The sequence below is a fragment of the Rhagoletis pomonella genome, unplaced genomic scaffold (genome assembly GCF_013731165.1).
Source record: "Rhagoletis pomonella isolate Grant_MI unplaced genomic scaffold, Rhpom_1.0 Rhpom_scaffold_00011, whole genome shotgun sequence".
Taxonomy (NCBI): Eukaryota; Metazoa; Arthropoda; class Insecta; order Diptera; family Tephritidae; genus Rhagoletis; species Rhagoletis pomonella.
This window is the reverse complement of record NW_023458565.1, coordinates 27,758,336-27,782,247: the sequence shown is the minus strand read 5'-3', so window position 1 is coordinate 27,782,247 and position 23,912 is coordinate 27,758,336. Positions and strand designations below refer to the sequence as shown.

At 36.5% G+C, this 23,912-nt stretch overlaps 1 protein-coding gene across 1 annotated transcript in view; it reads right to left on the bottom strand.

The window, feature by feature from the left end:
* Window positions 1-23,912, bottom strand: part of LOC118746952 (dendritic arbor reduction protein 1-like) — a 101,031-nt gene that overhangs the window by 10,572 nt on the left and 66,547 nt on the right. The gene's annotated exons all lie outside the window — the stretch shown is intronic.

The following is a 23,912-nucleotide window of genomic DNA, read 5'->3' as shown; positions in this document are numbered from 1 at the left end:
ACACAACAGGTTCCCCAGAGCAATTCGCTCGAGAAAGTGGTACCCGGTACACGTAATACGCGGCACACAGCACAACAATCCGCCAAAACAGGCAACCCGGCCCAAAATTACCACCGTAGAAGGCAGAAACCCCGAGCGGCAGTGCAGGAGCCCAAGAATTACCCTTAAAACGGCTACAGGAGCTTAAAAAGACCAACTGGTCCCCAACTGGGCCGAAGGTAAGTAGTTTCGGACTAGTCCCAAACTGGTTGCCAACAGGTTCCTGGACTGGTCCCCGACCGGTTACCAACTGGTCCCACGAACTAGTTACCAACTGGTCCCAAAGTGGTTACCAACTGGTCCACCTATACCTCAAGTGGTCCACAAGTCACTTCACTTACAAAGCATTCGATTTAGTTGACAATAGTCAGACTAATTTTATTTAAAGAAACGGCGTGTCGTCTATTTCCGGTGTAGCAAACGTAGTACATAGGGCGACATCTAGATGTCATCTACCTCGCCCTATTCACTATGCTTTTTTATAGGAGCTTTTCAAAGCTTTGCTTTGGTGTCGGAACACAACATTGAAAGTTTCTGGATCCACAACATTGAAAGCTTCTGGAACACAACATTGCAAGTTGATAAAAGCGTTGTAAAATATAAAAAACCCGGACATTTTCCGAAAAACTATTTATTTATTCGATCAATACATTTGGTCCTCGTAGGCGATTGAGTCTTTCTCGGCGCACTTGAAGGGAACATCAGCGAAATATGCCTTTGAATTGTCAAAGATGCAGAGGCGTATTTTGAGGGATATTTCAATAAGGTGGGTAAATATAGTAGAAACAAATGCTCAGATCAGAGTCATGAGGAACTTAGTTACGCTTATCGCAGGCATGATCATCTGCTGAACATTCTTAGCTACTCAGGCTATACCTGCATACCTGAGTACCGCATGGGATAGGGCTACTCTCCAAAGAAGTTTAGATTAGTTAAAAAGTTAGAGCGCATGCAAAAGGCCGCCATCGATGAAATCAACATAGTGCTCCGAGCCACTCCTACTTTAACGCTTGACGCAGTGTTTAGCGAGGTACCCATCGAAATTACGGGTAAAGTTAACGAATTCTGATCCGCAAGGAAGCTAAGAAGCACTGGTTTCTCCTTTAACCCGACGTATGAGCATTCGAAAATCGTTGGTATATAAATTAGACTTCCCACTTAAAGTTGGACAGTAGAGACGGAAGGGGTATGTTATATCGGAAAATTTTTGTTTGTTTCAAGAAGAAGCTAACGGATTTCTGCAGCGTATTTCAAGCAGAGTTGTTTACTACATTTTCTCAGCTGTCCTACTTTCGGCCGGCAAAGGTTTAAGTATCTCAGCTAGGATCTATTTGGGGTAGGCATCAGATATATGCATGCTGGGCTTTGGTTTAAGCACCCAGCGATTTTCCATCTGATGAATTAATTGCAGTTGACATTCCAGGAATATCTACTATGCAAATGGTGGTAGAATTAACAACATCAGAAATATCGAAATAAGTTTCTCCCAAGACTGACCCTCACCTAACCCAGCTATAGGTAACATAATAAAGTTTATGTGCGAAATTAATGCGGTTTACAAAATCATAGAATTCTAGCTGAAATTTGTAAAAACTAATGACCCTATTCATAAAAAATAAAGTAAGCTTAAAGAGCTTTATAAATTGACGTTTTCATACATTTTTCAATTTATAAACCTTTTATAAAGCTACTTTATTTTTTATGAATAAGGCCATAAGAATACAAATTTTCATGCATCGATAAAAAAAAAAGTCCATCACACACACGCTCACTAAATACCAATTTTCTTCAATTATATAATTAATCTCATTTGCTATTTAATTAAGAAAAAAATTGCGCTCAAAGCTCACTTATTACGCGTCATTATTTAGATTAAAGCCGAGACCGCTCCAATTGGACAGCAAATCATTGTTGTAACTCAGCTAATCATATTACCAACGCACAAACTGCTATTTCCACTCATATACTGACCTGACATAGTATACAATTCAGCTGGGCGACCATAAATGTCAGCAACACAACGCGTGCAACATCATCCATTCATTCAATGCGCCCAAGACGTAACAGAAATAATAAATGTTGCAAGTGGTATAATCAAACAAAGCTAAGCAGGAGACCAACAAGCAACCAGCAGCCAGTGGCGACTATGATCTAGCGATCTATAGCTAGTCATCCATTTAACTAAGCCGCCAATCAAATTGCGCTGCACAACATTCATTCATACATCGATCATTGACTAACAGACACCCACTCGCGTCTGCAGCGTCAATGCAACAACTACAAGTATTGCAATTACAGCAACAAAGTGAAATAAAAGTGAAAAAATACAGCTTGCAACGCAGCGCAACGAGTATCAAAGACTCTTGCACCGCCCGCACACGCGGTTGTTGTGGCATGAAACCGCACTATATGGCTAACTAATTCAAGTCATTGTGCCACATTTTGTTCTGCGCTACTTATTGGAGATTTACCGACTATCTAGATTGTGTTATGAAGTTTGTTAATTTTATTATTATTATTCGTTATTCCTATTACTGACTGTTGGTAGGCTCATTATGCTGGCTGCCAAACGAAATGGCAACTCGTTTGATGATCTGTCACACCGCCAGTAGCAGCAGCAGCAATGCGCGTATTTGCTACGCTTGTCTATCAGAGTGAAACTTTGTATGTGTGTATGCGGTTAACTGCAGCCATTAGCTACTGTGCATTGTGCGCTTTGTTGTTATTGCTGTAATTGTTTTGTTTTGGCGTATCATTGGGCGCTTGCAATTATGCGCCTATTAATGCGCTAAATATGGCGCACATAGAATTATACAAACTCGCACACACACACACACACGCGCTGGCATTCAAAGCTGACAGACAGCATCAATTGTTGCAAGAGAATGCCTTCACAAATGCGCTCGACTCAATCGTCGCAAATCGTATGTAATGGCAGCAGCGCTTTATGCAACACTAACGAGCTGACTGGTAGGCAGGCAGTCACCGCTTCAAGTAACAAAGTTTGTGGCAAGTTGTTGTCTGCCTGAATGCCTGCCATGCTGATACACATGTTTGCTGTAACAGTTGATTGTGTGGCAACCATACATATGTGGGCGTCGCATTAGGTTCAATCAAATCTGAAATAAAATTAAAATTTCCAACGAAACGCCAAATAAGGCAACATGAAAATCAAAATCAAAATTTGTTGGGCGAAAATAATCAGTGCATTAGCGCAAGACACACCGTCGCTATGGCTGTGGCTGTGTCAGTGATATTGCTAATGCGATGCCATGTTGCTACACTGAACAGTGGCAGTGACTGCGCCACTTAAACCATTTCTGGATTAATTTGCAATCTAAGTAAATAAAAAGAAGCAAAGTGTTGCGCGCCGATACGCAACTGCAGCGCGCCACATTTAAGGAATAAGAATATCTATGTATGTACATGGAAAAAAAAATATGTAGCAGTAAGCCAAAGTGGTGCTACATTTTCGTGTATAACTCGCCCTCATTGCTGCCACACAAAGCAATGTGTGGGTGCCACAAAGCGCTGGCTAAGTACTCCTCAACTCAAATTGGGGTGGTTGGCTTAACTGGCGCAACAACAAAATGTGTGCGCTCCAATTATTGCTGTTGTTGTTGCACAATTTTCTGTTTCGCCTGCCTCTTGCCATTGTTTGTTGGTTTGCTTGCGCGCTTGTGACAGTTGTGATGACTGTAGCGCCGATTATTTTGATTTGTTTTGATTTGCACCATTTAATTCGCATTCACCGCCGCATTCTGTTGATTGGTGCGGACAGGTGGGCGGTTAGTTTTGTTGTTGTTTATTTTTGGTATTTTTCATACTCAAAGCGGTGGAGGAAATCTGTTGTAAGTACATATCAGCCATATCTGCATGCCGCAAAGTGACTTTTGTATATTTGACATAAACGAGGCAGGTTGAATTTTTAAGTGGGCAAAGCGAATTGGATAGGACTTTGTAATTACATGTAAATATTGAAGTGCAGCATTACGTTGATGTGGCATGTAATTTTTATACTTTTTGTTTGAGATTGCCAGAGCATATGGCGTTAGCTTTGGGCATGCTGACATTAGGACTGCTATCCCTATTGGGTAAACATAGATATTTTCAGTTTCATGCTTGTGCTCGTGCATTCGATTTCCCCTTTTTGCTTTAGTCGGAATCGTTATCCTGGTGTTAGCATCAGATCGTGGCACAGAACGAGGGTATTATAGGCATATCAAAGATTGTTGTAAATACCTCTAAACATACGTAAATGTCTTTCACTGTGAATATCGTTGGTTCTCCGCATTTCAATCCTCTTTCATTTGGTACAAAATTTGTTTAATTTGATTAAGCGGTTTGTTTATTATTAGGAAATTACCTTTATTACCTAATAAATGTTTTAAAGCTATAAAAAATATATATAAATAGCTCTTTAACCCTGGAAGTACATTCTTATTTTTGTACACGTAAACAGCACACATTGTCGACTCGTCGATTCGACAAAGAATGTACGTCTAGGGTTAATTTAACATCTCATTTTTGAAAATCGTGCGAGCCAGACTTACCTAATTGGTAAAAGAACACAAATTGAATTCAGCGTAAGAAAACAATTTTCATTTAAATCCGTCCATAATTAATTTTTACCCACGTTATATATGAAAGAGAAGCACTTTGCGATATTAGATTTCAAGAAAAACTTTCAAGTGAAATTTTCTTCTAGACAGGATTATTAGAGTAGAGACAAAGTAATCGAGAATAAATCCTTACTGACTAGAAAAGGTATCGAAATAGTGCCTACGAACCTAAGTGACTGCAGAATCAATGTCCACAAACGCTACTGACACACAGCTAATCAGCAAGACATACAGATATATATGTACATATGTGTTGATGTAGTCTCCTTACAGAGATCTCAATAAATTTCGTGCTAAGTTAATTAGCTCTAAAGTAGATTTCAGAATACTGATTTTACATTGTAGCCTAAACATATCAGTTTTTCTTTGGAATTTGCTATATAAAAAATTTTAAATGGTGTAGTTTCACGGTAGTGTACATAAGAAAGGTTTAATAGTGAACCGTAGAAGTTCTTCTAAAGCAACAGTAGAGGTTCCTCTAAAGGAAGTAGTAAAACATCTAGGAATCCTAGATAAAAAACCCAACTGGGAGGCACACCTCAATTTAGTAATAAAAAAGGCCAAGAGAAACCCTTGGACTACAAAACCACTTCTAAGGAAATCCTGGGATCTTAGCCTCAAAGTGAGCTTCTAGATCTACACACAAATGGTTGGACCCATCATACTATATGGGGCATAGGTGTGGTGGGGAAACCCCAAACAAATAAAAGCTATATCGAAAACTGTGAAAATTATAAAGGCTAGCATGCCCAAACATCACAGAGACTATGAAAACTACCCCAACTGCTGGGATGGAAGCGCTGTTAAATTTATCACCGCTACACCTAGCCATACAAGAGGAAGCTGCAATGCAAGCACTCTCAATCTACACGAATGAAAAATTCCAACCAGGAAATCTCACTGTACACCTAGAAATTCTAAATAGGGTCAGAATTGCTACACCTATGACCCAGGCAAGTGATCACACAGACCCAGTACTCAATTTTATCAGGAGATAAAAGGTCATTTTACCATCAAGGGAGAAGTGAAACGCTAGCCCAACATTCATAGTTACACGATGATTCGCAAAAATTGTAATGGATCTGTAATGGATCCAAAACGCTTCAGGGTGTAGGAGCAGGAATAGTGGGATCTAGAGTACATAGTTCAATAACTCTAAGTGCAGATACCACAATTTTCCATGCGGAGCTCTATGCTGTAATGGAAACGGTGGAAATCCTTTCCAAAAGGGGACTCAAAAGAGTCAAAATCAAAATACTCTCAGACAGCCAATCAGTCCTCAAAGCTCTAAAAAGCTAAAAGGTTTCTCTGATCTGGATGATAGGACATGAAGGACACGAAGGAAACAAAAAGGTGGACCTTTATGCCAAAAAAAGGGACGAAGGGCAATTTATTGGTCCAAGCCCCTTCTTTGTTTTCAGTAAAAACAACATCAGACAGGATACCAATAAATGGATCAAACATAAAATTAGAGTATACTGGAATAACATTGATGGTCTAAATCGCTCCAAAAAATTCCTAAGCTTCGATGCCAATAGAGCAAACATTGCTCTCATCTTAAACAAAATGAGTCTTAGATTACTCTCCGGGGCCAAGACAGGCCACTTCGCCTGCAATAAACACTTACACAATATAGCACAAGTACTTGCAGATTCTGCTAAGATGAAGAAGGGTCTATGGAACACGTAATCACCAACTGTGAAGCACTAAACCACAGGAGACACAAAATCTGAGTTTTATACCTACTAGAAGATGAAGACCTACAAAGGCTTCCCCCCAAAGGAGCTGGTTTGATTCCTCAGTATTCCAAATACATAAGTACGAAGGGGCGCACAATAGATCAAGTTGGACGTAGTGGACGAAGGCCTTAGCCTAATCTGTACAACCATTACCATTACCAAACAAAGCGTTTCATAATTGGTGAAGATTGCAAACGGCACCCAACTTAACATCATCTCATCAGTCTACTAGACTGTTTCATTTCAAATGTCTAAATTTTTTATGACCACTTTCATTCTAAGTAAAAATTGTGTCACTGACCAGGAGACTGGCTTGTATACTTCGAAGTATTTTAATCAATATCCGAGTATCTAGTTGTCAACTTTTCCGCCATAGCGACTTATAAAAATTAGTTCAAAACCAGGCATACATACATATAAGTATTTTTTTTATTTCACAATTCACAGCCCAGAAAAAGCGACAATAAACTCCCCAAAAAAGCACCCAGAAATGATTAAAAACTTCGATAAAAAAGCGACACAAGCAATCATTACGTGTGCAACTGATAAAACGGTAAGTACAATAAATATAAACTGGAACACACGGACTACTCTGATGAACTACCATATATAAAAAACATAACAAAAATTGTCTGCAACAAACATCATCATCATTCGTTTTCCAACTGGCTCTCCCTGCTGACTTACTGCTGCCCGCTTCCCGCCTCCCGCTTCCCGCCTCTTTAACCACACAGATCTTAATGAACAGCCTGATTAAAAGCTTAAAGCATACAATGACAGTTTATGATCCAATCAAAATTCCAGCACGACTCTTGCCTGACATAGCGCGACAACGACAATGACAGCTGTGTCACTGTGGTACGCGTTACGACGCGAAGCGACGCCACGTTGCGCTGAGCATCTCAATTGCTCGCCAGCCAACTTTAATGGAGAGCATTAAGTGTGGATCAGTGTATTGTGGTGGTATTGTTTTAGAGTAGAGCAACACATATGTAGGTGCTGGCGGCATTCCCACTGGAAATGACGATCTCGAAATGGCAATGGCGCAGCGGTGGTGGCTCTGCTTGCAGATGGGGCACTTGGCCGTTTTGCTTGCCTAATCATTGTGATAGCCATAGTTAGATTTTCGTTTTTTTTGAGGGGGTTTTGTGATTTTCGGTTTCACGTCGATTATTTTATTCGTTATTATGACGAATATGTTTTAATGTCACCCCAGCTGGAAATAAAGTCAGCAGCCAATCGGCCGTTTGGGTATCTACGAAGCTCGAAGCTCGAAGCTTTTGTGATCTCGTAGAAATTAAATTGAAAGACATGTCTCACATGTGCCTCAGGTTCGGGTGTGTGTGTGCAGCACGTAGTAGCAATGACACAATTTCTTCATTTTTTTTTTTTGGAAAAAATCCTTTATGCCGTTTTTATTATGAGTGCATTGGGGTTTTTACATTTGCTGCTTATGGTTATTATTTATATTGTTATTTTTTTTTATTATTCTGTTGTATTTCTTGCTTTATCATTTAATTTTTGTTTTTGTTCTTTTTTTTTGTTTTTAATCATTAAAGTGAAATCAAAGGGCACAAAGTAAGTGAATGAACACAATTCAGGAAAACAGCAGCAATCTGTCGCTTAAAATTATTGTCGCAGTTTTATGGAGAACAATGCAGCAAATGCGGATAATTGCTAACTGTTTCTTTGTAAATTTTAGTAGCTTATTTCTGTTACGTGCTAACTGTATTGTAATTGAAAATACTTTTATTGTTATTTATTCCGCCATAAAAGCGTAAACTTTAACTATTTTCGTTTTTCATTTTTCGTTGCATTGCATTTTATTTCATTTACAACAACTGCGCGCTCATCAATGACTTTGCAACGTGTGACCTTTTTTCACCAACACTTTTGTCTTTTTCCAATGGAAATATCAATGCTTTTTATTGAGATGAAAAAAATACATTAAATTAAAAGTAATAATTATTCTCTCTTATCCAGTAGCTTGACTCATACGCCGTTGATTGCTTGTATGCTCAGTGAATATTGCTGCAATCGTGCACGCATGCAATTGCCATTATTATTATTATAGAGCCGTTAAATGGAGTTGGCGCTACCAGTGCGCACATTGCGCACATTTGTCTTATTCTACTTTGTAGCCTTTTTGCCTTCTAAGACATCAGCTGGCGGTCTGACACCAATATGTATAGTAGTCACTTGCCACATGTGTATTCACACTAGGCATAGTCGTACTCACACAAATCATAAAATTAAACAGTGAATGATAATTGGAAAATTATAACTTCTCAAATTGCAATCTATCAACTACGTTTATACCATAAATAAATTGTATTAAAACACCCCTCGCTCGTCGTCATAAACTTTACTTTTGTATATGGCATATTTGTATACATAGTTGATGGTAGTGTTTTGCTTTAGCGGCATGGCATGTTGCATGTTGCAAGTTGCAGCATCACTCAGTGCACATAAAGTGTGTTATTAGTTGTGTACTTGTGTGCAGTTGCAGTACGCTTGCTGTTTTCTGGTGTTCAATATGATTTTCTGCCTGTTCAACTGTCTTTCTAACGTTTCGTATTTGTTTACACAGAAAATAATTGGGTATTTGAAATTCCTGGTAAAGCTGTCATCGTCAGCTCTGCCATTGAGCTAAGGAGTGCTTTGTACTTCTAAATACACGGCTACGTTTGATTACACGGAAATATTAAGAAATTTTCGATTCAATACCCAGAGAAACGGATCGGTCTTTAGAGAGACCTGCTCCGATTAGATCCTTCTCTAAGAACTTCACTCTAAGAGTTTAAAGGGGGAATGGCAGTTGGATAGTAGAATTGGTTACTACTAATGTTATCCCGATAAATGGGGTAAATACTACATATATATACTCTGAGAGACAAGCGGAATTCACAGATATATTGTAATGCAAGTAGTCACTTCTGGCTTCTTCCAAATCAGTACCATTTGAATTGGAAAATAAATTAAATTGCAGGAAACTATTTGATGAAATGGCTAGCCAAAACATCCTCAAGGTCATACCTTTTTGTATGGAAGCTATAAGAGCTCTTGTGGCAAAATATGGACTCTGGACATATGGGGTTTTTTTTTAGTCGGCTCAGCGAGCGCGGTGTGAAAATTCAGACCTTATTGCCACAGATTCTTTGAGTATGATGGAAACTCAAAAATATCCACTCAGCTGTCCACTTTTAAAGGCTATGACTTGTTAGATATTAGCTCCCTCGCCTGATACTGGAATTTTTGTTTACATTGTGCTCTTTCGTTTCGAGCGTTTTTCTTAAAAGACCTACCAATACTTTCTCAACTGCGGCTACACTACCCACGATATATTTGTGCAAATTTACTTTCCTTAGTAATATTTCCCTCTTTATAAACGTCGACCAATAAGATCAATGTAAGACAGAGAATAATCACAAGACCCTTGTTTTGATCGTTGGAGTTATCTGCTAGTATTTTCTAGTATATAATAAAAACTATAAAAACTTAGTGAACGTGAGACTTTCAATAAAGTTAACACAACAATGCATAATTTTCTGTCATAAAAATTGCGAAAATATTAAGGAAGAAAAATTTTAATTTTTATTTTTTGCCTTTCAAACTTATTTTATTTTTTTCATTAAGAGTAAAACCAATATGGCGCTACAATCAGAAGTCAATCCAATATAAAGTTAGTTTGTATATTAAAATCTTAAAGAGTCTAGGTGAAGGACTTTGAATAGAGTATTTCCTCTTTGAATCGAGAAAAGTCGTATGAAATACTCAAATCGTTAATTTTCGAGTCTAAAAAAAGTCTACGTGAAGATCTATGAGTATAATGTTTCTTCTTTGAATAGAGAAAGGTCATACAAAACACTAAAATCGGTTGTTTTCAGCTCTAAAAATCTAAAGAATTCAAAGATGAAGTGTAGTAATAATGAAACGGTAGTATAAAAGAAGAGGATTATAAAAATATGTCTGCTTATAGAGCCTTATCAATCCTTTTAGAATATGTGTTTTTTATTAAGAGCCCTATTCAACCCTCATAAGAGCACAGTTTACGACTAGAGTCTTATAAAATCTTTATAAAAGCCATTGTTTTTCACACTTTGAGTTTTAGGGAAGGACAATTTGTATGGCCGAAGATTCCATGGATCAAAAATAAATTTGGAGTTTGCCAAATTGCGAAAATAGATTTCTTAGAAATTTTCCAGTAGTATCGTAAAGCAGCGCTTAAATTTTGTATAAAAACATGCTACAAGGGCTTTTTTGGTATAAGGAATCTAATTCTATACTTATCTTCTTCTTAAAACTTACTTGGCGCTTACTATACTCACTGACTATTTTCGCTGAGAACGAAGGTATGGGAAGTTGAAAACTTTATTGTGAACTTAAACAAATATTTGAAATAAACCTCTCTGCACTACAAAATTATTTATTCCATATGTGATCACTAAATTTCTGTAAGTGTTGCCCATATTTCAACCAAATAAATTACGACCATTTAGGTGAATAAATGCAGCAGCAGCAACAGCAACAGCAACAGCAACATCACCAACATGAATTACTCACATCTCGCTATCTTACTACCACGCCAGCTAACCAGCTAACCAGCTTACTAACACCAGCAGGCCAGAGCGGCACAAAATGCGCAAAAATCCTAATTAAAGTGTGCGTTCAAATGTTGGCATTTGAGATTTATTTGAATTTTATGCGCACATCGTTCAAGACACGCTCACGTCGCGTTCAACTTGTATTTACAGACGACAACAGTTCCTCAGTGGAAATGGCTGTAGGCAGCCCCGGCGTAAGCGTTGCATTTAAGCTGCGCTCAATCAAAGCAAAAGTACATAAATATCAATGCTAAATATAGTAGATAAACAAAACAAAAAGGTTGTGCAGAAAATAAGATATGAAGCAAAGAAAAAAAAAACAAAGCAAGCTAAGCCAAGTAAGTGGCAGAATGAAAACAAAAAGTAGCAAAACACGAATTACAGCAAAGTAGGCGATGCGATGTGTTGCATGTATATACATATGTATGTGTGTATGCATGTATGTATTGTGTTGCTGTAATTATTGAAAATCGATTAGCAATTTCAGAGTATCTTTGTATCAGCGTCACAAATCTTACAAGTTCATAAGCGTGTACTTAACAGCAACAGCAGCGTTATGCTTGGCAAATTTTCACAGGCTAGCCAATTGCCACAGCAAGTGACTGACTGACTGACTGAGTTGTTGGCTGTCTGCAAAGTGTGTGTGTTTTTTTTTTTGTTATTTATTGTCTCAGCAGTAAGCTTATACATGCATACGTGTTTGTGAATAAAAAGCCGAGTTTAGTTAGCCGCATTAATGCTGATTGCCTACTGTGCCTGGCATTGGCCATAAGTGCTAATTTATCATAAAATAATTTTGTTCATAAATTACTACCTTTGTGGCCCAATTTAAATACGTATATTTTATTTGTCATAAACGAAACATATTCATGTATGTAAAGAAAATATTCGACGTGTTTTACGGCGCGTGATGAGTAAGTGTAATTTTGTAAAAGCAAAGCGCGAACCGATTGTAGTTTGCAATTCAAATAATCATTATGCAAAGCATTCGCTAACATTGGTTTTAGAAAACTTTTTGATTTCAAATCTTTTATGTTTGTTGATAAAAATAAGAGATTTTAACGATTGATCTTTACATAGAAAGCAAAAATTTTAATCAGAAGAAAAATAAAAACTTTTAGCACAAATAGTTAGGAGGATATTTTTTTAAAAAGAAATTGCCGGTAATGTTTGCTTCTGCATTTTTATTACCCAAAAGCTTCAGAAACACCACTCGCCTGAAAAAATTAAAAGTCGAAAATCTCTGGAAGTATTCGAGAATCATTCCGATAAAAATTTCCAAAAACCAAAAAATAAATAGCAAAAAGGACCGATTGGTGAGCTTTTCTTACTAAAGGTTTGCATTTGTAAAATATTGTGAGAATTAATTTGCAAAGTAATTTTAAATGATTGCAACTCTATTACAAAAAAAAAAAATAAATTAAGGCTTGTTTTGTTTTTAACATTATGGTGGTACCACTACAAGTAACTACACATATATAGGCATGCAGAAGGCAACCCTATTGAATAAATGTATCTTTGTTTGTTAGGTATTTTATATTTATTGTGATTATAATTATTTATTTTATATTATTTTATATATTTTAATAATGGCAGCCCTATTCAAAATATTTGCAGATTAAAATATGACCTAATTACTTTTATATGACAACTCTATTGCAATTTTCTTCATTTTATATCAATAATTTAATATTATTTGTACCATAAACAGTTGGCAAATATAAATAAAAAATAATTTTATAAATCATTGTTCTTCTAGAACTTATATTTAAATATTTTTGTAAATATACTTTCGAGCAGCTTAACATTTTTCTACAGGTGGCAACCCTGTTTTTATTATGTTTGATAGATTAAAACTATTTTATTACATATAGACCGATGTGGTTACTAAGTTTAGAGGAAGCCAGCACATTTAGGCTAGTTGAAGGGAAATTTTTAACCATATAAAACCAGAACTCCGATCTTTTTGGTGGACCGCGCATATCAGCTTCTATGATCACACTAAGTGATTAACTGTCGTAGGCTTCTTGTGTGGACGCTTAATCGGTTTTACCGATTGCTTGGTTTGCCTATTTAGAAGAAATCGATGTGAATTAAACTGCGGGGATCGCAAAATATTATACTCGTGAGCCTTTCAACAGACAGAGTCTCTTTGGCCTTCTTTGAGCACCTTTAATTCTGATAAATTTACTGCTTTGACAGTTTATTGATCTATGTGCGATATTGCGATGGATGAATACCTTGTCCATGGCTACAAAACCGTAGAAATTTTTGTCCGAATTACCGTTGAAGTAAGTAACTTTTTGAAGTGGTCATACAGTGGCGCGTATAGTCGAGTATGAGAATTTTTTTTACTCATGACGCAGATGGTAATTCCATGCCCAAATAATTATGTAAAATGTAATATACCCGCTTAGTCGGAACACATATACCCTTAAACACCTCAAGCACTTTCATTCGCGACCTGTAAAATTATGTAAGAGACCCTTAGAGTGAAGGAATCGAAATTTAGGAAGCAGCAAACTACTTGCATACAGCGGTCTGGAAGACAATTAATTGCGGACTGCTTAATGGGATAAATGCCTACTTAGACGTCAAAACTGATAATCTCACGTCATCCTTGGATTTTAGCCGTAAGAACCCCATACATTTTTCAACTAGGGACAATTGGGAAGGCGGTCTAAACCGATGTCTCCGAGATGGCAAAAAGAGCAAAAAGACCCGAGCTCTTTACTGAGAGCAACTTCAGATTAGGCAATCGCTTTTCTGAGAACTGCAGTGTCTTTCATGCAAAGATCTTTGCAACATAGAAGGAGGCGGTTTGTCTCATATGGGAGACTTGGTCTCTGTTAGGGAACATCACTGTATTCGTTCACAGTGAGGAGGCAATGAAAACATTAGGTTGAAAATGAGTCGGAAATATAGTTGGCTTGATTGAGTCACGACATGGCAATATCGAGGCGACAAAATAGCCAATGAGATGGCTAAGCACGGCTCGGAAATATAGATTGGCGAAGCATATAAATTCCTAATACAACAGTTTTTTTTATACTAAGGGCGATGAAGAATACACCACAGCCGTAACTAATTACCTATGAATCAATCGAGAAGACTGTGATATCTCAAGATCCTTATGGCCAAGACTCAACAAGTATTGTACTGAAGAATTACCGGCGTTCTTACATGGTAATGTGTGACACTATACTGGCAATGTGCAGTTACTTCGGTTACAAGGATGTGTCTCCTTCAGGAAAGAAAACCTCTTTTGGGCAATCTGAACTTTCGGTGTGACTTGTACTAGTACAACCATAGAAGAATTCAGTAAATCACATCTTTACCATTGAAATATGCGGCAAGGAACCCCTTAGTATTTACCAAGATTTTTTATCTAAAAAATAGTACTTAACTCGAAATTCCCTTCCCCAATTTTCGTAAAAAATTTACGAGGTTTCGAACAAACTAAATAACGTACATAGCTCGCTTTGAGTAGTCTATTAGTAGATGATAGTTAACGCGAGCCGACTTGAATAGCTCCAAAGATAACTTCTTATAAGCAATGTGCAGTAAAGTCGCTTCAAATTTAATGAGCAACTAAGCGCAGTGAAACATGCTCTTGCTCTGAACGTTCGCTATGCCAGTGCAATGGACAGCGAAAAAAAAATTATTTATGCCACGAAAAATGATATTTGCAAACACGCAAAATATTTACTTAATTAAATAAAAAATATGTATGTACGTCATTAAGTTGCCAAAATTTGATTAGCTGCAAAACAAAAATTTCAAAAGCCATGCAAGGCAAAGAAAATTTACAAAATACTAACATTCCCGCTGATAGCAAAGGATAAACTTGAAATACTATACGCCATTGGCGCTTGCAACAGGGCACCGCTCTGAGTTGCAAAATCGTCCAATTTGGTCAATAACAGTGACATAAGCAGATAAAGCGACGGCGGTGACACTATTTGCGTCACCAAACATTACCTTTGGGATTTTCGCCGTCATCAAATGGCTAACGAAACAATATAGTATTTGTCATAATATATTCATAAGCTTCCATCTAACAGCGCCAAGATGCTGCAAATACATACAGCTGCTGACAGCGCGCTCAAAGCAATACCGCCTTAAATAGTCAACGCTGCTGCCATGCGCTGCACGGTGGTTAAAGATTGGTACTTAGTGTTAATAATTTACTGAAGCTGTAATTTTTCACTAAATTTTATGATTTTTTTTTATGAAAGCTGGTGAAATTTACAAGAGGCCAGTTTAGATAGATTTTTGAATTTTTATTTTTTTATATTAAAGTTGTTTAGTGCAAAACGCATGCAAAGGTAGCAATTTTGAAGAAAATCGTTTCTAGTGTTCCAGTTTGTAAATGTTATATAATAAAATCTAGTTGCAAACAATTGTAAGGTTTCCCCAAAACGACAAAAAATTTCACAATAAAAATTTGAAATGTTATAAAAAAAATATTCATCAAAATTTAATTATTTTTTTTTGAGTTTTTTAGAAAAAAAGAACATAAACTAGCCGAGGCAAATTGAACGCTTTCATTTACTATATAGCATGCTGATGTGCACGAAATGTTAGCGAAATTTTTTTCTTTTAAAAATTAGTGACATTTTTTATAACTTTCAAAATTTTTCTTCAGAATTTTTTTTTTCATTCTGGCGGAGCCATACAATTGTTTTTAACTAGTATTTATTATGTAATATTCATTAACTGGATCAGTAGAATAGACGTTCTTCAAAATTGCTACTTTTTCCGCACTTTGTACTAAAAATTTAATATAAAGAAATAAAAATTCAAAAATCGTGCTCAACTGGTCTCTTGCTAATTTCCGAAGCTTTTATTCAATTTGGTTGACAAATGAAGACTTCTGCGTATTACGTACATTAAATTCCAGTTTTGAACCACTGTGCGCTGGGCTTCCAATGACTATCTCAGCTGACCCAAAGCGACTGCTGTGAAGCTGGCGCTGGCGTTGTTATTCGGCTGTATTTGTTTATATTTTACAATATACTTACACACATAAACATATAAATATTTTAGTATATGATTAAGAGCGGTATGGTAAAGTCCACACACACACACTCGCTATGTAAGTAGCAGCATTGAGTGAATTTTTTCCACATTTTTGTTTGCTCTAAACCACAAACAAACTTACAAGCACACATGTACTTACATACATAGATATGTATAAAACAAATAATTTAAATTTTTTTTTATTTATTTCATTCAACATTTCTCAGCTGCTTTGCATTTTTGCTGCGCTTTTTTACAGCTTAGTTGGGATCGTGGGAATTTTTTGTAAAATAATTAAAAGGCATCGCTTTGAAAAATTAGTGGCAAACAAAGATGTAGAAAAAAAACAACAGTAGGTAAGTACCAGTAAACAACGCAAAACAAAGCGTATAAAGCACGCATATTGAAATGAACCAAAGCCGTGAGCAGCGCCAGCGCACTCGGTCCAGCGCGGCCTGGCCCACACATTGTGTGCCATTATAGTCAGCATTGCTATAAAAAAATATGCAAATGTCATTAGTAGATGTTGATAAGGCCCCATAGCGGTAATGTGCTGGACCAGTGGCTGAAGTTGTTGTAAACATACAAGCATAAGATATTTGCATGCCCTGCAGGGAAAACTGAAACTAGTGAATACAAATTCTAGTTCAGTACTAAATAGTTATTTTTCCTAAAAAAAAACGAAGCAGTATTAAGTCCCCAACAGCCCAAATGTAGCGAAATGCGCTACTTTCACATAACTATTTTATTTCACTTTTTAAAACTACATATCGCTAGCTTGGAGTGAAGAGCTGATAGGTCTACTTAAAAAATTAAAATAATTTTGATGCAGGAATAATTAAATACATCCTTTGCTAACCGTTTACAAGTTTCAAAAACTCTAGGATCGAGCGAGTGCGCCCCTATTACGTTTCCCTACAGGGTGTTTGAAGATATGCCTATGTATGTGAGCATCTTATTGTGTGCGTTTGTTTGTAGTATGTGTACTTAATGCACGTTTAAGCGCGAACAGTGCGTTTTGGCGGCGCACAATGGTACAGCCCCATATATTTTTTTGGAAAAAATTAGAAGCAGACATCCAAAAAATGGGAGTAATCGGTTTATTTTAATACATACCTGCCATGCAAACTTTACCACAGAAATGCCTTAAAAATACCATAAATGCCCTATATACGGTTATAGTTAAAACGCAAATATGCGAGTTTGTTTGTTCAGAAATCTATATAAAATATTCCGGTCTTTAATTTTTTCATAGCTAGAATACAGAGGAAGGCCGAGGGAACAAAGTTTTTGTACATAAAAATTGTTAAAGTTAGCATTTATAACGTGCCATTTTTGTCTGCTTATATATATATTAAAATATTTGGTTGATCGATTTTTGCTTTATTTTGCCTAGTATATAAGTGCTATATTTTCATATGAACGTACAACAAAAATAATAAAAAGAAAAGTTACGAGAAAAACACATTGCTTAAGTAGGCAAAAATCTCAATCAATTGAACGAAATCCTTCTGATTTAAGTTGATTTTGTTCTATATACTATATACTGCCAATTTCGTACAAAAAGTTGTATACATTTTTTTAAGGCAAATATCACTTTGTTAGGCTAAACCATTCAAAAATATAAAAATTGATTTTTCGAAAAATGTTATTTTTTTCCGCCGAAATTTCACTGTGCGACGCCTAAATCCACATATGAACGTAAAGTTTGCGCTTTTATTAGAAAATCTTTATTTTTTGTTTAGATTATATAAGCACTTTGCTTGTAGATCGGCAATCAGTGCGGCAATGTGGCAACTAATGCGTGCGTGGGGATTTTGTAATTTCGCTTAATTGCCGATATAAATTAAATGGCCAATTATTATGTTAAAATTTACTTGCCTAGGTGATGCATGCACGATTGTGAGAAATATCCAAAGAATAATATTAAATCTAGCAAAATAAGGCAAAGGCATTTAAAAAAAAGATTGCGTCTTATGGAAAGTTATAGCGGGTTTTTAGTAAAATTTTTGAAAAAAATAAATAAATTTTAATTAACTACATATGGGCCAATATTATATATCCTCTCTCGCGTAATTCCATCAGTGTTGAGGTTTTGTGGTTTATAGACGAAAAACTTAGCCAAGTGATTTTCAGTGACTCTTCGGTTGGTAAATTTTTCACCATAGGACGAAACAAAAGGAAAACGGACAGCGCAAGGTCTGAGCTATACGATGGACACATTAAAAATTCTCAACCAAGCTCCGTCAATTTGTCATGATGAAATGCAGCCTTTCTTCTGTTGGCCCACTATGAACGCTCTCTCTTGATTTCTCCATTCCTACTGTTGATTTGTGCACAGTAGGGTACCGAATTGATCATTCCACCTCGTTGGAGCCTTTCGTGGTGTATAATTCCTTTCCAATTCCACCAAACAATTAATTTTAACTTGCTTGCTCAATCCAGGTTATTAACTCCTTTGCGGAGATTTAACGATCTTTGAGCATTGTTGCCTGCCTTGCTTCTTATCATATTCAATCAATTTTTCAGTCTTTATACATTCACTTCAGAAATGGCCGCAGTTACTTTTCTGGACGAAAAATTCTTCATGGTATCGGAAACATAATTTCGAGAAGTATCGTAGTCAATTTCGCTACGGCGAGCAGTATCTTGGTTTAATATTGACCCCAAATGTTTTAATAAACCACGACCACATCCAAATACACTAATAGTGTGAAATCGTCTATCGGATAGATATTTGGGAAGCATAGAGAGCATTGCAGTTCCAACTTCCACAGAGCGAAAATGATCTCTTGCAGTAGGTCCAAGCCCCATCAGTGATGAGCACAGGAAATAGATAATACGTATATGAGAACAACACTCGCCATGCATTACAGGACTTTACCATTCTAAAAGCTTTTTTAGTGGAGGAAAAGATTAAGCTTGAAAAAATGCAAGCTTTCTATTGACCTACTTTCAGAAAAACTCCTCATTATAACAGGCGTCCCAACTGGATACTACAGATTGTAAAACCATCTGCATAATTGTATTTTGCCGACTCAAACAAAGCAAGCTATATTTTGAATGCAAGACCGTTTAAGAAGATCTGAGAAGAATTTTGGGTTCACTGTGGAAAAAAAGGAGCTTTAGAGATTTGACGAAGTGTAATGAAGAGTAGAGGGCGCAATATTATTAGGTTAGGTTGAAGTGGTTGCCAGTGGATACAATATTTTGCACTCAGGCCCTCACTCGGAGCCATTTTTATACCGTATTGGAAGTTGACAAATTAGAGAACTTTCCTGCTTTGTCGTTATACCCGTTGAATCGCTCAGTCCTACAAGAGTTCCAGCACTCACGAACTTTAGTTTTCAGGGCTCGACATGCGATTCAGGCTCCTTCTCATCTCTGCAAATCCTGCCGAAGTCATTTAGGGACACTCCTAGTCTCTCCGTTTACCCCTTTAGGGGAAGAAAAATTCTTGTATATTGAGTTCACAGGTAGAGATCGGTGTGTCAAACCCCTTTCAAGACGGCGAAAGTGGAAGCAAAGTGCCCTTCCTTAAAAGCTTGTCCGCCAACTAATTTTCTGGTATAACTCTGTCTCCCGATACCCATATTTTCGATATCGATTTTTTTACGATTTTGTTGCCGATATTGTTGTCGATTTTGCTATCGATATTTTTATCGAAATTGTTATCGATATTGTTAACGATATTTTTATCGATTTTGTTATCGATATTTTTTATCGATTTTGTTATCGATATTTTTATCGACTTTGCTATCGATATTTTTATCGAGTTTTTTCGATTTTATTATCGATATTTTTACTGGTTTTGTTATCGATTTAGTTATCGCTATCTATATCAATTTTGTTATCGATATGTTTGGCGATTTTGTTATTGATACTTTATCGAATTTGTTATCGAATTTTTTATCGATGTTGTTATCAATTTTGCTATCGATACTTTTATCGAATTTGTTAAAAATATTTTTATCGGTTTTGTTATCGATATTTTGATGGATGTTTCTATCGATTTTGTTACCAATAGAGTATAAAGATAAAACTAAAGGTAAAGGAAAACAGAATAACATAAATGTAATTAGAAGTGCCACATAACCTTTGATTTAACATAAAAATACGTAAAATCTTAAAAATAACGATAGCTCTCCGCCATTTTTAGGCAGACGTGACATGACCCTCGTACTTTTATATATTCAAGGGAATTTACAACAACGGGAAAGTACTTTTTCAAACAACAGAAATAATAAAAAACAATTTTCTTAAGATTTTTCTTCAGAGCCTAAAGTCTAAAACGTTTATTTCTAAAAAAGGTATAGAATCGTTAGTTTCTTTTTCTCCCAACAACAGGTTTTCTAACAGCCTTTTTGTAAGTTTTCTCATTTTCTTAGTGGCCACTAACACTTAAAATGAATTTGCGTTAATGGCGTTCGATCGCAACTAATACCATTGCTGCGTTTGCTTCCACCTGCGCCATCGCCTCCAGCCGCTAGCCACCAAATGCTAAATCACTTCAAATGCTCGTCGCGGCACTTGACAGGCACTTTTAGTTGGCTACCGGCATATACAGTAGCTAGCGAGCTACTTTTGTATCATTTTCAATTGCCACCAGGGAGCAATAATTGCAGCAGCAACAACAACAACAACAACAAAACAACTTTATCTAAACCACAACTCAGAGTACGTAATAATATGTATCAACATTTTGTGGCACAACTTAAGAGCTCACCATTTCACATGAAGCTTGTAATCGGCGCAAAGTCAAATTGCTGTCAAACATTTCAAAGCATAGCAGCAACAGCAACAGCAATTGCCATTAGCGGTGTGCAATAACCCCCGCCGCCAACAACCGTTAGTGCCACAATTGCAAAGCCATACAGAGTTGCACACATACCCAAACAAATACAATGCGTAGCGCACGAGCAATTGACATGCATTAGTGATTCAATTAGGTTAACGTGTCTCAAAAATTTATGTCAAATGTGTCGTTTTGTGTTCAACTGCGAGTAATGCAGAAAAATAAAAGCACAAAAATAAAATAAAATTTAGCAAATTTAAAAAATCTTGTACAATCTTGCTGATTTTGTTTGTTCTTCAACAATTTGCTATTTGCCATTTGCTGTGCAATTATTGGTGCTGCTGATGGTCGCTTGGTTGGTTGCTGGCGGCGCTGGTGGTGGCATTCGTCGTTTGGTTAGCAATTTGGCGTTCTTTGAGCGACGGCAGCTGCTGTCCATTTCATATCTCAACACAATTAAGCACTTTTCGTTAATTTCGCTTTTGATAATTTTTTTGCAGTGTACACTCTTGTTGTGCTCCAGCAGCGACAGCACTTATTTGCTTGCCTATATACTTACTCACGTATGTACATATATGCACATATATATCTAAGTGTTCAGACATACATATGTTTATATTGAAAATATTTTAGTTTGTTTTCCATGTTATTTATCGCCTTCTTTCACCGCTGTCGCAAACTGCCATCGGCGCACACTTTTGTTCGGTATTAATTGACACGTGCCCATTTGCCTTTTGGCGCTCAGTTGTTCGACATGCCGAAAAACAAATAATTTGTCTTGTTCAAAATTGTTCGAATGCAATGTAGTGGCCACAAACGAGTGGACATTTTGCCAAAGGAATCAGTTTAATTGGAAGAAAAGTGCAAATAGGCAAATTACGTGCACATGTATTGTACAAATATATTTAAATATGTAGGTACGTTAGGGGGGCCCTAAAAATATCAACGACTAAATTTTGTATGGCACACCCTTTTTTTGTTTACATAATAAGTAAAGACAAGCACGAAAATTTCAAAGTAAAAAAAAAATTGCGTTTGAAATCTTTTGTTTTTGAATCGCAAAAAATTCGACAAAATTTTGACTTTGTCCAAATATTACTCAGCGGAATTAACATCCATGAATAAGTTTCAATGATATATCAAAATTTTCAGATTTCATATAAAAATTATTGCGTTTTATTTTTTATTCAAATTTTTTCAAATACTAGTTGCGACTCTTAAACTTTTTTTAAAAATTTTAATTTTTCCTGGATTTTGTATGTAGAACATAAAAAATTTAAATGTTGATATTTTAAGCATCGCCCTAATGCATGTACCTAACAAAGGCCCAGAATATTCAACAAATTGTCCGCTGTAGACGTTACAAATATTATGCAAATTTAGATCTTCCGGGTGTTCTCGAAAAAACTCGTTTATATGCTCACAAACTATTCCGTAACAAAAGACTTAAGAAGCGAACTTGTAAAATTCAATTGGTTTTCTTTGGTCGGAATTTTTTAAAATAATGACTATCCAAAAAAATTTACAAACATTTTTCTGTAGGAATTCAGTTAAATATGTGTTCCGTATGAACCAAGCTTCATACGAAGTTATATGATGAGAATAATATTGATCTGGTAACAATCTGTGGCGAATGGTCGATACGTGCTAGTCTGATATTTTTGCGCATTGTATTGTGAAATGTGTTCTGAGCTAGTCGTGATTGTGCGTGCAGGTGTGCAAGGAATAGTTGTGCTAGGTTGTTTTGATTATTAAAGCAAACAATAAAAGTTGGTTTTTTACTTATTGTTTTCCAACTAAAACAAAGTGCGTTTTATTTGGGTTTTGGGACTTAAACATTGGTCCATGTCGAGCCGGATAGGAGCTAGTGCAATCGGAGATTGTTCCTTTACATTGTGCTAAGCCAAAATTGTTGGTATATGAAATAGGAGCTAGACATGCATACATACAAATTACAAAGAGCTGCTTTCAATAGTTTCCTGTGAGCAGGAATGAGCTAGAAATACATGTATTGAGCTAGATAAAATGCAAAGCTTACCTAAGGGTTAAAGTACAACAGAGCTAATGAGCATGGTGAAACTCGTTTATATAAGCGAGATAGAGCGAGAAAAATATAGAGACAAAGGGCTAAGAGTTTACGATATAATGATGAAATTCGAAACTTCCAATAAGAGCGTATGGTGTGGTGAATAGAAGGTGCTAGAAATTAACGTATGTACGTCTGCTTGAATGAAGCGATTTGTGTAAAGACGTAACGAGCTTTATTACGCAGAAAGTCTTTGTGAAGTGAAGATTGAAAAGCGAGACTATTTGATTAAAGAGTAAAAAACTATTTTTAAATTGCCGGTAAGCGCTAGTATACAGTCCATATAAATAGAGCAAAGAAAATATGGAGCATTCTGCAAGAGCTAGGAAATGTTTATTGTTAAAGTGGGCGAGTGAATTGGAAACAATGAAGTGCAAGCGGCATTTTTCCCTGGTGCTAGTGGCAGTTGAATTCAATTTGAATGAACTCCTGCAACTTGAGAATATATGTGCAAGTGATAGACGTGCGCATGTGTGTTCGGTCTCTATTTGATATTTGAGTTGAATTAGCATTTGAGCATGCTATATGCTAGCAGAATCTGCGATACAAATGTTTTCTTCATTGCTAGTTACAATAATGATAAATTCTTTTATTTATCAGGTACATTGTAGTAAAAATACAGGATGGCGAAAGTCGAGATGCTGTCGGTGTGTGTTCGGGCCATTGAACGAGCAGCTGCATATGTGCGGAGCGAGGAGTTTGCTTCTGTTACGCATCCCGGTGCTAGTGCGCGTTTAGAAGTATTAGAAGGGAGGTGGAAACAGTGCATTGCTTTGCATGATGAGCTAGTACTAAATGTGAAAGAGGGTGACAAGACTAAAAATTATGATGTAGAGCTAGAGAAAGGCGAAGAAGGTTATTTTGAAGCTCGTGCTGCGCTGCAGGGTAAAATAAATGAGCTATGTCCAACTCCAGTGCCTGTCAATGCGCCAGCAAATATTCAAGTGGAGCTGCAATATCCACAACGACAGATGGATTTGAAGAACAATTGGGGCGAGTTTGATG